At 36.0% G+C, this 12,619-nt stretch overlaps 1 long non-coding RNA gene and 1 pseudogene across 1 annotated transcript; both read left to right on the forward strand.

The window, feature by feature from the left end:
• Positions 1-4,950: 4,950 nt before the first annotated feature.
• On the forward strand, positions 4,951-8,081 carry LOC103931187 (annotated as a pseudogene).
• A 2,197-nt stretch (positions 8,082-10,278) lies between these two features.
• LOC125476643 lies at positions 10,279-11,923 on the forward strand. The gene is made up of 2 exons (XR_007257966.1): positions 10,279-10,602; positions 11,443-11,923. It is a non-coding gene; the product is annotated as an uncharacterized LOC125476643 (long non-coding RNA).
• Positions 11,924-12,619: the final 696 nt, after the last annotated feature.

Here is a 12,619-nt window from a genome sequence, read left to right on the forward strand (position 1 = left end):
CAGCTAGAAAAATTGATTAGAAATTTTCACCCAAAATTATAAATTAAAAAAATGAAAAAGGTTAGGAGAGAAGAAGATGATGATGATGATGAAGAATCAAGTCCAGCAGCTATCCAATACCAGATATGATAATCAGAGATAAAACTTAGATGGAAAATTTTGAAAATTTAGAAGAAAACCCAATACAACTCAACAATCATTTAATTTAGATACGAGTTTAAGAAGTTAAATTGATAATTCTATGTTCTAATTCTACCGATTTCTTCCTCCTCCTAGTTTCTTCTCCTTTGAATACCCAGAAGCTAAAAGTTGAAGCTTTTTAAGACTAGAGATGGAAAGAAAAAAGGCAAAGAGAGATAGAGAGGCAAAAACGCGTGTGAAGTGAATGATCCAAGGTTCAGCTTTTCAATCGCAACTCCCCGTCGGAGCTGACTTGGATGGAGATTGGTTACAAGTGGGTTTAGTTAAACAACATATTAAGTATTCAGTGATTCAGGGTATAGTAGTACTTTTATATTAAATTTTTGTTATAGTTATCATAAAATTAAAATCATAGCTATAATTCTATAAGAGGAATAAATTTTGGTTATATTTCCAAATTTCCCTTTGAAAGGTGGCTTATTTTGAAATTGGGCTGATTGTGGGATCAGGGAGAGAATCACTACCTAATCACGCACAAAAATGGAAGGCATAGGTTTATGCCAAGGGGCCACAACCCACAAGTGGATTGAAAGGTGACTTATTTTGAAATTGGGCTGATTGTGGGACTTTACATGTGCAGGAAAAGAGTGAATCATATGTTTATATCAAAAAAAATAATTGCTTAACAAGCCACTTGAGAAACTAGTTTTGTTTTTTGTGTTCATGTTTATTCATTATCTTAGTGGTTTGTGTTGTGTCAATTCATTAAGCTGATAAGTAATACAATTCAAACTTAAACTTGACCTGTTAAAATAATTAGTGGTTGCCAACAATCAACAAGGCAGAAAATGACTCTCTATCACAGTGGTGGTAAAGAGTGTTGTCCTTGCACCATAATATAGATTTGAACCTCGTCGACTTCCTAATCTAACAAATCTATCAGTTGATAAAAAAAAAAAATCAACAAGGTTAAAATATCCAGCTATAAGCATGTACTGTAAAAAGTTATTTAAAAGAGCCATGTTTTTAACAGGTTGAAACGGATATATGTGGGTAACACTAAATCAGTTTGTCAGTTCATGTCACTAACAACTCCACCCGTTTCAACCTAAACCCATTAAACCTCAATCTAAATATTTAATTTTTCGAATCGTATTATTTTGTGTCGTATTTAATGAGTTGTGTGCGATATTGTCAAGACTACCTTGCGTCAAAAAAGAATTGAAATCCAACCACATACGAGACATAAATGTAATATTAAATTTTCATATTAATATGACCTTGACAGAAAATTAACTCAAAAAAAGTTCATACGTAAAAGGAAAAAAACAAAAAACCAAAAACAAAAAAACTATCATATATAAAAATCGAGTAATGTTAGGTAAATTAATTTAAACTACATTTTCAAATTATAAATATATGTCACTAATAAGAAATAAGCACGTTAATTAATACTTAAGAAATAATCTAATCATATTACTTAGTACTACGGTCTAGTGATATTCCTCTTCACTTGTAAGTGAGAGGTCTTAGGTTCGATTCTCGTCAAAGGCGAATTTGAACTACATTATTGCTAATCCATTGTGAGGCTTAGCCCACTCCCCAACTCCTTAGTATAGAAAATATCGTTTGTTCAAAAAAAAAAAAAAAAATAATCCAATCATCAACAACCTCATCATATGGTTTATAAAATATGTTTTCAAGCCTTTAACGAAAATCTAATCTAAAACCTTTCACTTACAAACATAGAGAAATATCACTACACCGTAGTACGTGGCAAGAGAATCTCAACTTGATTTTGTTAAAAAGTAAACACAAAATACTATTCGGTTTCATACAGGCCTATTTGTAAACACCACTTTCTAGACTCCCAGTATGTCTCTCTCATTTTGGTATGCCCAAATAGAGTTTGTCAAATGGATAGGGAGACAAATATTCTTTTTTGGGTCCTTTTGGGTTTGGTCCCTAATTGTTAGACTGAAATCTTATTTGTTTAAATATTTTTATTAAGGTCCTTAGCATCATTTAAGAAATTTAACTCATGCATTTATGCATTTAATGTCCTACAAATTATGAAATTTGAACAAATTCAAATTATATTTTAAAAATATAATAAATACTTAAAAATTAATTTTAGAGTAATATTGACACACCCCGATCGAGATCAGGGCATGCTAGCCATCACGTGGAAGTGACGTAGCCATGTGCACAGTGCAGAAGCTAATAGAAGTAATATAAAGTACGAATAATTTAAAAACTAGCATACATAATGTTATAAGATAAGTGCTAGCGTAAGTGAGACGCTGAATTCAGAGCATAAAGCCTACAACAGTCCAAAGGAAATGATACAACAATAGTGCACCCGAAGGTGACCCTACATCGGTGAGTGTCTGTCAGAAATGCCGGGACGCCCTCTGGGAAAAACCACCGAACTTGCAAAGCAACTAGAACCTGGAGGGGCGCAAAACAAAAGCGTGAGTGGGCAAAAACAAAGCTCTTTGAAAACCATTTAATAAAATACATTCTAACCCCTCGCCGTAAAACCTGTATACTTCCCAGAAAATAAACATATATACGTATGTAAAGATATGCCAATTGTACTCAAGGGTATGCCAATCATGCTCAAGAATGTACCATGTCAAAGCCTCATAATGATATGCAAGTGCTCAGGTATAAACCGTATCAATAACATGTCACTGGCAGCCGGAGTCACCTAAAGTGACCTGTACGGCTGAATCTAGAGCTCAAATCTCAATCTCAATAACTAAACCTGCCCACGAGTCGGAACCACCTACAGTGGTCTGTACGACAGGCCTGGGTGTAATACATATAAATGCTCTAGTGCTACGATCACGTGAAGGCTGTGCGAATAATCGCGGGTCACCTATGAGTCGAAACCACCTATAGTGGTCTGTACGACAGAACTGTGCACCTAACTTGGATCCGAGCTGAGCGTATGGTGTGGGAGGTGAACGACACGTGAAGGACTGTGCCCTACTCTGGGCAGGAGCACTAACACCGGGGGTGCAGGTTATGAGCTCTCTAAGCATCTCTAATCACTATTTAATGCAATTGTTAACTAATGCTTACCTGGCACTTACCTGTGCCTCCACAACACCATTATATATATATATATATACATACACATAATTGAATATATAAATAAACGTATATGCAACTAATCATGCATAACCACCAATTATATAAAAGGAACGGCATATAACGAATAAGCATTTATACTAATTTCTGGGAATTATATGTATATAGGTATATACGGAAAACCAAAAGCCCACTCACTGATATGTGGAAGGGTCGTAGCCCCCCTACCTCGAGTGAGCACGCTCGTCCTCGGGATACGTACCACCTATATGCGAAACAACTATAAAAACGTTAATTTTAAAAGCACATAACCTTCCCTTCGAAATAACTTCTCATACATTGCTCAAAATGGACAAATGAATATACCAACGTGCTCTACACAACCTCAGGAACACACCCATATTTTTAGAAAAATTTTGCACAGCCGCACGCGCCGCCACGCACCAGCCAAGGCACGGCCACACGCGCCGGCCACGCGCAGGCACGTGCGGTGCACACAGATGGCGTCAACTGACGCCGTTAGGAATATTCCGTCAAAACTGACAGATTCCGTTAACGGCGTCAGGAATATTCCGTCAGAATTGACGGAATATTCCGTCACCTTCTCCGGCGCCGTCGCCGGCGCCGGAAAACTGGGAAATTTTCAAACTTCGATATCTCACTCGTTTTTTAACCATTTTTCACGATCTTTATACCAAAATGAAGCTTAGACCTAGGAGAATCACGATATACAACTTTTAAGGCCTAAAAACCATGGAATCTCACCTGCAATAACGATCCAAGTCCGGCCAAGCTCGAACCCAACGATTCCAACGTCCAAATTCACCAAACGAGCTACTCCGAGACTCCTGGGAACCTCACCAAGCTACCTACGAGTTCCATTTTCCCTAAAACGTAAGTATTTACGTTTGCATGAATAGTACTCAAATCAGACCACTTCGAATCGACGTGAAAACGTTGTAGTTCTTACCTGAAAATGGTGTGGTTGGACTCGTACGAGTCTCACGAGCATGGATATGGGTTTAGTTTCTTCGATCTGTAAGGGTTTGAGGAGTTTTGGGTGTGTGCCGTACGTTTATGGTGAATGGGAAGGGAGAGAGAGACACGGGACTGAACAGGGAAAGGGACAGAGGGATAGGGAGAGTGAGGGTGTGTGTGTGTGGCTCCACACATGCCAACAAAACCCAAAGCAACCACAACACGAAAAGAAAACGCACTAGGGACAATTTCGTCTTTTCACGCGTACATCTTCGATATTTTCGGGACGGGCTGTCACAAATGTTGTTCTTCACAAAAATTATAGCAAAAAATAATATACCCACATAATTATCAACATATTTTAAAAAATAACTATTGATATATTTTAAAACGTAAAATAAATACATATAATTAGCATGGGCATGTTTAGCAAAATTAAAAATGGGTACAAATACAAATAAAAGTTTAAAAATATGGGCACAAAAAGGAATTAATATATGGGTACAAATTAAAACTGAAAGGAAAATTTAGTACAAATTAAAAAAAAAGGGTTGCAAATTAAAAATGGATGCAAACTAAAAATAAAAATATATGATAAAAAATTTAGCTATAAATAAAAATATACCAAATATGACGTTTGTAACACTAATAAATATATTTGGAAACAAAAAATATTTTATTATTAAAATAATAATGACGTTTATTAAAATCTAAGGATATTGATAAAAAGTTAAAAAATAATAAAATTTTAATTAATGGAGTATGAAAAATAGGATGAAATCTAATTTTTTTTCCTTTTTTTTTTTATTGAAGGACCCACAAATAAAAGATCAGATTTGTGAAGAGCATTAGATAAGAATTTACGAGCAAGTGGTTTGTCAAAAAAAAAAAATACTCAGTCATGATAAAAAATAAAAAATAAAAGTTAAACTACCACGATGACCGGTAAAAATTTCTATAAATATTTTTATTTTTGTCCGTGCGCTGGCTAGCTAGCGATATTATAAATAGCGAAGTTATGAAACTCCTCAACCCGCACCAGCACTTGATACATAAAGCATTAACACTTGGATGCTTCAAGTTTGAAATCTTTGAAATATGTCTTCTGTCAAGGTTCCACTATCTCAATCTTCAAACCCAAATGACACTTTTAATGTTCATCGGCCTAAGCCTTCAGCCACTTTTTCTCCCAGCATCTGGGGCGACCATTTTCTGTCATATGCTTCTTTGGTAAGACTTCTTTCCTAGTGCAATAAACTATTAATTTGATCCCTACATTATTATTATTCGACTGAAAGTTAAATTTGTAATTAAAAAAAAAAAAACAATGGGAACTTTAACTCATCAAGAATGCTAATTTCATCTCTATATGATTCAAAATCATCTTATCTAACTTTCCTTCCCTCAACATTGCAAACATGTAACAAATCTAACTACCAAAGTTAAATTTACACTTTAGAAATTGACAGCATAAGGGTTATGCGTTTTCTAATGTGTTACCAGATGTATAATTATCTTATAATGTAGTCTATATCTTTTGTATTTGGAAACCTCCTCATTCAAACATATCATAAAGGTTATGCTTTTCTTTTTTCTTAAATCAATGTGATCGTCCGGAGGAAATGGATGCTAAACTTGAACAACATGTACAAGAACTGAAGGAAGAAGTGAGAAGGATACTAATGACATCGCTTGAAAATGTTTCACAAAAGCTGAACTTCATTGATGACATTCAGCGCTTAGGTGTGTCTTACCATTTTGGAAATGAGATTGAACAAATTTTACAAAAAATTCACGCAAACTCTTATGATTTGGATGACCTGTACACTGCTGCTCTTATTTTCGATTGCTTAGACAACAAGGTTATAACGTTTCATGCGGTAAGTACTCTAGGATGGTGGTCCTGGTCGTTTTCTTTTTTCTTGAGGTTCTGTATTTTCCATTTTGTTGGTCATGCAGATATATTCAACAAGTTCAAGGACGGTGATGGAAAATTCAAGGAATCACTGGTCGATGATATTGTAGGACTATTAAGCCTGTATGAAGCCACACAACTTTGGATACATGGAGAGGGGATACCAGATGTGGCACTAACCTTCACCACCACTCATCTTGAATCGGCTACAGACCGTTTAAGCTCCCCACTGGCGAAAACAGTAACCCATGCCTTAAATCAGCAGCTCCGAAAGGGTTCAAGGTACTACTTGTCTGTCTACCAGGAACTAAGAGAATCGCCTAATGAAACTCTCCTAACGTTCGCCAAGTTGGATTTCAACCGACTGCAACGAGTCCATCAGAAAGAACTAAACGAACTCACAAGGTTAATTAATTACTCAACCGACCATATATATCACTTGCTAAAGCGTTGAATTCTCCACCTCTAGCTACTATATAATTATGTTTGTAACTCAGATGGTGGAAGGATTTGGACGTGCCAAACAAGCTACCTTTTGTCAGAGACAGATTGGTTGAGGTCTATTTCTGCTGGAGTTTGTCAGTCTACATTGAGCCTCAATATTCCTTCGCTAGGAGGACATCATGCAAAGTTACTGCTATAACATCCATTATTGATGACTTTTTATGATGCTTATGGAACATACGAAGAACTAGAGCTCTTTACTGAAGCTATCGAGAGGTACAAATATATAATTAGTTGGAAATCATCTTATATATATAAACTATCTAACATTACATCACCATCCAATCAAAGAGGAAAAACTAACCTAATTACACACAACTGATTTATATTACCTGATCAGGTGGGATTTTTCAGCCATGGATCAACTACCAGAGTATATGAAAGTCTGCTATCGGGCGTTGTTGGATATATACAGTGAAATTCATGAAAAGCTGGCGCGTGAGGGCAAATTATATCACATGCACCATGCAAGAGAAGCGGTACTAATCCCCAATATATATGTGCTTAGTTTTGAGTCTAAAGTTGTTCAAGGCCCGAAAAACGTGCTGCAAATACTTCACAATATGAATAGAAGCAAATAATTATTTAGATATAGTATTTAGATATCAACATGAATTAACAGTAGAAATGATTAAGAATTATTATAAACTCATGATCTGGTATGTGTCGGATGAAAAAACTAGTTAGAGGCTACTTCAATGAAGCCAAATTGTTCCGCCAGAAGCACATACCATCACTGGATGAGTACATGCCTGTATCACTCGTGACCAGCGCCTACCCGTTTCTAATAACCACATCCTTTGTTGGAATGGAAGAAGCTGCAATAGACTCCTTTGATTGGTTGTTAACTTCACCTCAAGCAGTAAAGGCTGCATCAACAGTTGGCAGACTCATGAATGACATAGTGAACCACAAGGTACTTAATCGTATATGTAAATAGTATTAAAAAGTATTGTCGAATGTAAAAAGTCTCACACTAAAAACCTGACAGAATAAAATATAACTCATATTAAGTGGTTTCATTTCTAAATTGCACCAAACTCTTTTGTGACAAAACCTACACATGCTGGGTTAACAAGCACGACTATTATGATTGCATTAATACTTATATTAATGGTCCCTTTTTAACTTAATCCTCATGCCTGATTAGTTTGAGCAAAAGAAAGAATATTTTGTCTCAGCTGTGAACTGTTACATGAAGAAATATGGTGCCACAGAAGAAGAAGCGATAATCGAACTTCAAAGACAAGTTAATAATGCATGGAAGGATATAAACGAAGCGTGCCTCCGGCCTACAGCTGTCCCCATGCCCCTGTTAATTCGCTTTCTTAATTTTTCTCGGGTCCCTGATGTTGTGTACAAGTGTGAAGATAGCTACACTAATCATGAGGGTGTGCTAAAAGATTTTTTAGTTTCTACACTAGTGGAACCCGTGGCTCCATAAGCCTAAAATATCGACTTATTGTGATGTTTCTTTCAAAGTACAGTCTCCAGCCCCCAAGTTGCCTACAAAAAATAAGGAGCTACCATCCGTTAAGACTGTAAAAATCTAATTTGGGTTGTTCGTTTGCTTTCCGTATGATTTTATTATCAATAAAAGAACTTCGATGCAGTTGGGAATAAATCATATATTAATTATTCTCAAATAGCACACTAGAACATGCATGTACATCTGTTGGTGCTAAAACTTGGACAATGCTTGGGCACATGGTTCAACATGTATTTTTCCCTTTTTTCTTTTTTTTTCTTTTTTTTTTTTTTTTGTTTTTGTTTTTGGTTGTCTTAGTGTCACAAGATGGCTCCAGAGAAAGTGATAATAAGCGTGCTACTGTTGGAAGTTGTCAACAAACAATGTTTGTGCTTGAACATGTGTGTAAGTTGTGCGTTTAATTTGGCTTCTGAATCAAATGATTGTGCACCGAGTAGGACACTAGTTTAGTTAAGTTCTTTTTTGTGCCTCAAGCTAATGAGGGCTTAATATTTAGTGTAACTTCGTGTATACTTGCCTAAAAGGTAAATAAAAGCGAAATAGAAACTAAAACGGAAACAAAATGTTATCATTTCATAATGAATTACAAACGTTCACAAAACTAAAATCTAGGCCCATGGGTTGAACTGAATAATTTGAAATGTAAATTGACTGGAAATGTAAAGAAAGCAGTAAAACTCTTGCAAGATTCAGGCCATGAAGGGCGAGATAATGCTAAAGAACTCCACCTAGATCACTGGTGTCAGATTGGACTTAGGACAAAACATGCCCCTCAAAGAGGAAATTAGGTTCGTTGGAATTGTACACCAACCGAATCATACAATAGGGTGGCAGAGCTGTAAATGTTTTAGATATCAAGGATCATAGGCAGTGTTTGTTTGAAGAAAGGTTTCGAAATTGTAGTTGACGAGCTAAGAGAGTTTTTCTTAAGAGCAATTGGGTTGATTGAAGAGACTCAAGGTTTTGTTTAATCGTAGAGATTGAATTTGACGAAGGTCCAAGCCCTTTGAACCTTCACATCTCCAAAGTCATTGAGTTTATGTGGTTTTATGTTTGAGCTTCGAGCCATTGGGCTTCACATCTCCAAAGTCGTTCTCCTTATGTAATTTTGTATAATACACGTAAATCTTCCCCTTACACACAATGGTGTAGTCAAGATTTTCAAATAATGGGGTTGTAATATCAACCAAAAAAGCTTTATTGAGCCATTTCGTAGAGCAAGTAGTAGGCACTACCAATTCCTGTCATGATATGTCGAAAGTTTATTTCAACATATGTTGACGACTACTATTATTTGTAGATGCTTGTCAAGGGTGGATGCATGATATTGTAGAGTAATGTTGAAGACTGTCAAGGCTTTTCAACTAAAGTATTTAATCGAGCAAATGATGCGCATAATAGAGTCACACACAAGAATGGAGAAAAGGAAGACAAATATGATAGAAAAAATGAAAGTAGTAGAATATAGGGTTGTAATTTAGTTTGCCTTAGATGTTTATAAGAGTAAAAAACAATACACAAACAAATATACATGGGGTCTTGAAGTTGTTGGAATCAAGGACAACTAATGACCCTATTCTGGCTCTGTCATTGCTTACACATGGCTAAACATCGCTGCACGTTTTATATGTTTGTGTTCTTTGTGCTGCAAATATTTCCCATATCCATCAAAACTGAATTGGTCTTTCTTTCTTTAAGTGTGTTTGTTTGGCCTCTGGGACTGGACTAGACTGTACTTATTAATGTAGTCTTATGTTTGGCCTAAGCTGGGACTAACCTAAATGAGACTAAAGAGGACTCGTGTGCACTAGAGAGCTCGCTAGAAGTTCCTAGCAAGACAAACCACGCGACTAGCTAAGGGCTGGTTTGGTATTGTTGTGCTTTGAAAAAAAGCTGCTTCTGCTGTGCTGTGAGAATAAGCAGCTGTGAAATAAAGTAGCAGAGTGTTTGGTAAATTTTTATGTAAAACAGATGTGAAACAAATCCAGTTTTTCAAAGCTGGGTTTTGTAGCTTCTTGTTTTTGGCTTTTTTTCACCCAAAACTGTAAAAAAAAACTGAAGCTGAATGTTTACCAAACACAAAAACAGCTCCCAGCTTTTTTTGATACCAGCTTTTTTTTCAGAAACACGTCAGTACCAAACCAGGTGAAAGACCATCCTGGCTTTAGCCCCTTCTGCTTCGTCCCTCGCATCTGCTTCTTCTAGGCTTCGTTCTTTTTGGATCTGGATGGGATTTGCTTCAATCTGCAGATCGTTGGAGGAAACAGGCATCATGGCGGCGATTTGCTTCGGGCGTTGTCGTGACCGTCATGGATGCCAAGCTCTTGCAAGCTTCAATTCCCAACGCTTCGGCCCACAACGCCACTAGGCCTCCAAGACCCACTCTCGATTCGAACAATTTTTTCCGACCAAATCCCTGAAGAAAACTGCTCCATCCTCTCCAAGTTTCTTCTTCTTCTGCAACCTCTCCCATTAGGTAAAGACGATTGTTTTCACCTTTTGTTCATCAATTTTTAATTTTTTATATTTTATATTTTTATTTACATTGGTTGTTTGGTGCTATGATGCTGCTGATTATGGTCATAAAAATTGGGAAATTCTAAATAATCAAAGTATATGGTTTTCTGAAAATACAGTAAATTGGGATTGTATATGGTTTTGCTGATTGCATAATGTTCTTGTAAAGGAAGGTGGTTGTATAATGTGCATTAATTAGGAACGACAAATAGATCAGAACAATGTTCTTAGATCCCACATTTTACATGTTTTTCAAACTTTGTGGAACAAATGGCTTTCTGCTGTTTGGTTTTGGATATATATTTTTGGAAGGTTGAATTCAGATTCAGAAGTTAATGTGCTTGGTGTGTCATATGGTATGAAATCGATAGTTGGGAAGTGGCAAAGATAGTTTCTTTCGTTGATTTTATGGATTTCGATGAAAATGGAGGTATTCGGTTAGAAATTAAGTTGAAACTTGAAAATGAGTTGATTATTCTGAGATAACTTATTGTCATGATCGGATGTGTATGAAATGATTGTTAAATTTCAATGATCCTGAAAATTATGTGCTTGTTGTATTAGGATTTTGAGAAACTAGACTTTATGAAGCTCATAGCCTTAGCTCAAAGGGTATTGGACTAGTTATGGAATTGGGTAGAACGAGGTTCAAATCATATAGTAAATAAAACGAGTTCTGTTTCTGCAGGGTTCAGATTTGGGTGGTTTGATGGAATGCTTTCCTTTTGTTTATATATTCCCAGTTGTGCACGAATGCCACATATGTTAGCTGTAATATTCTTTAATTGGTTCGTTGCAGTGAGTACTCCATGCAGCTCAATGCTTCTCGTATAAAGTTCTTCAGTCTCAAAATGATGTGGTCAACTCCATGAAGGAGGCAGCACCCAAGGAGCTTCTGAATGTGAGCCAAGTAAAATGATAATTATGTGTCCTATGAGAAAAGTAAAATGATAATTCAAATTTTGATTAGAAAAGTAGTATTAAGGACAAAGAATTGCGTGCCCCAGCATGTGATGCTCTTATCTATTTCCTATCAAGTCCACAGTTTGATGCAGATGCAAGGCTTTGGATGCAGATGCAGGGCTTTTGATTAGAAAAGTAGTAGTAAGGACAAAGAATTTAGGTGCAAATTCAGAGCTTTGGAGTTTGAGTGTTGTTTTGATAAATTATTAATAAATAAATCGAAAAGCTTGGAGCTAAATTAATTAATTGTTTGTCTATATATGTACTTTGCAATGACTCTGCAATGGCAGTAGTCTGGTGCACTGGGTTCAGTTGTTTGTTTTGGCTCAGTTGTTCGTTTTTGTTTAGTTGTTTAGTTATTTGGGCTGACTCAAATGGTTCTATTAATATACTTGTGACATATCAATGATGATCATCTGTGCAATATAGGATTGAGAATATAATCATGCACATGAATATAAGCACGCAAAGATTATATCACACACAATTGCTTTGTAATTTTGGGTAAGATTGTATTCAGCCACCATTGACCACTGATTCTACAAACTGAGACCAAGTAATTTTGCATCTTTGTATCTTTGTGTAAAGCTTACTTCTTGTATTGACTGTGCTTTTTAACTTACCTTCCATTGACCAGTTAATCTGATTGTAACTTTTTAATCTGCAGGGGGTAGGGATGGGCAACAATTATGGCGAGCGAGTAACCGCGGTTATTTACCCATAACCGTTTATGTTCATACCCGCATAACCATACCCATAATTGTGTGCCCATTTAACCATAACCGTTTAACCATTTAACCATAACCATTTACCCGTTTACCCGTTTTTGAACCTATTTATCCTTTTTTTATCCATTTACCCCTTTTTCACCCGTCTACATGTGTTTTTTTTTTTAACAACTTGAAAATTACAAAAGAAAATTTTGTCAATTTTTGTTTTCTGACAATTAAATATCGTTATAGGTACATTTTTGCATGCATTTTCCTATTTTAATCATTTGAAGTCCTGGTACA

This window comes from the organism of the source record quoted next, unplaced genomic scaffold (assembly GCF_019419815.1).
Source record: "Pyrus x bretschneideri cultivar Hongxiangsu unplaced genomic scaffold, Pyrus_bretschneideri_v1 Contig2, whole genome shotgun sequence".
Classification (NCBI taxonomy): Eukaryota; Viridiplantae; Streptophyta; class Magnoliopsida; order Rosales; family Rosaceae; genus Pyrus; species Pyrus x bretschneideri.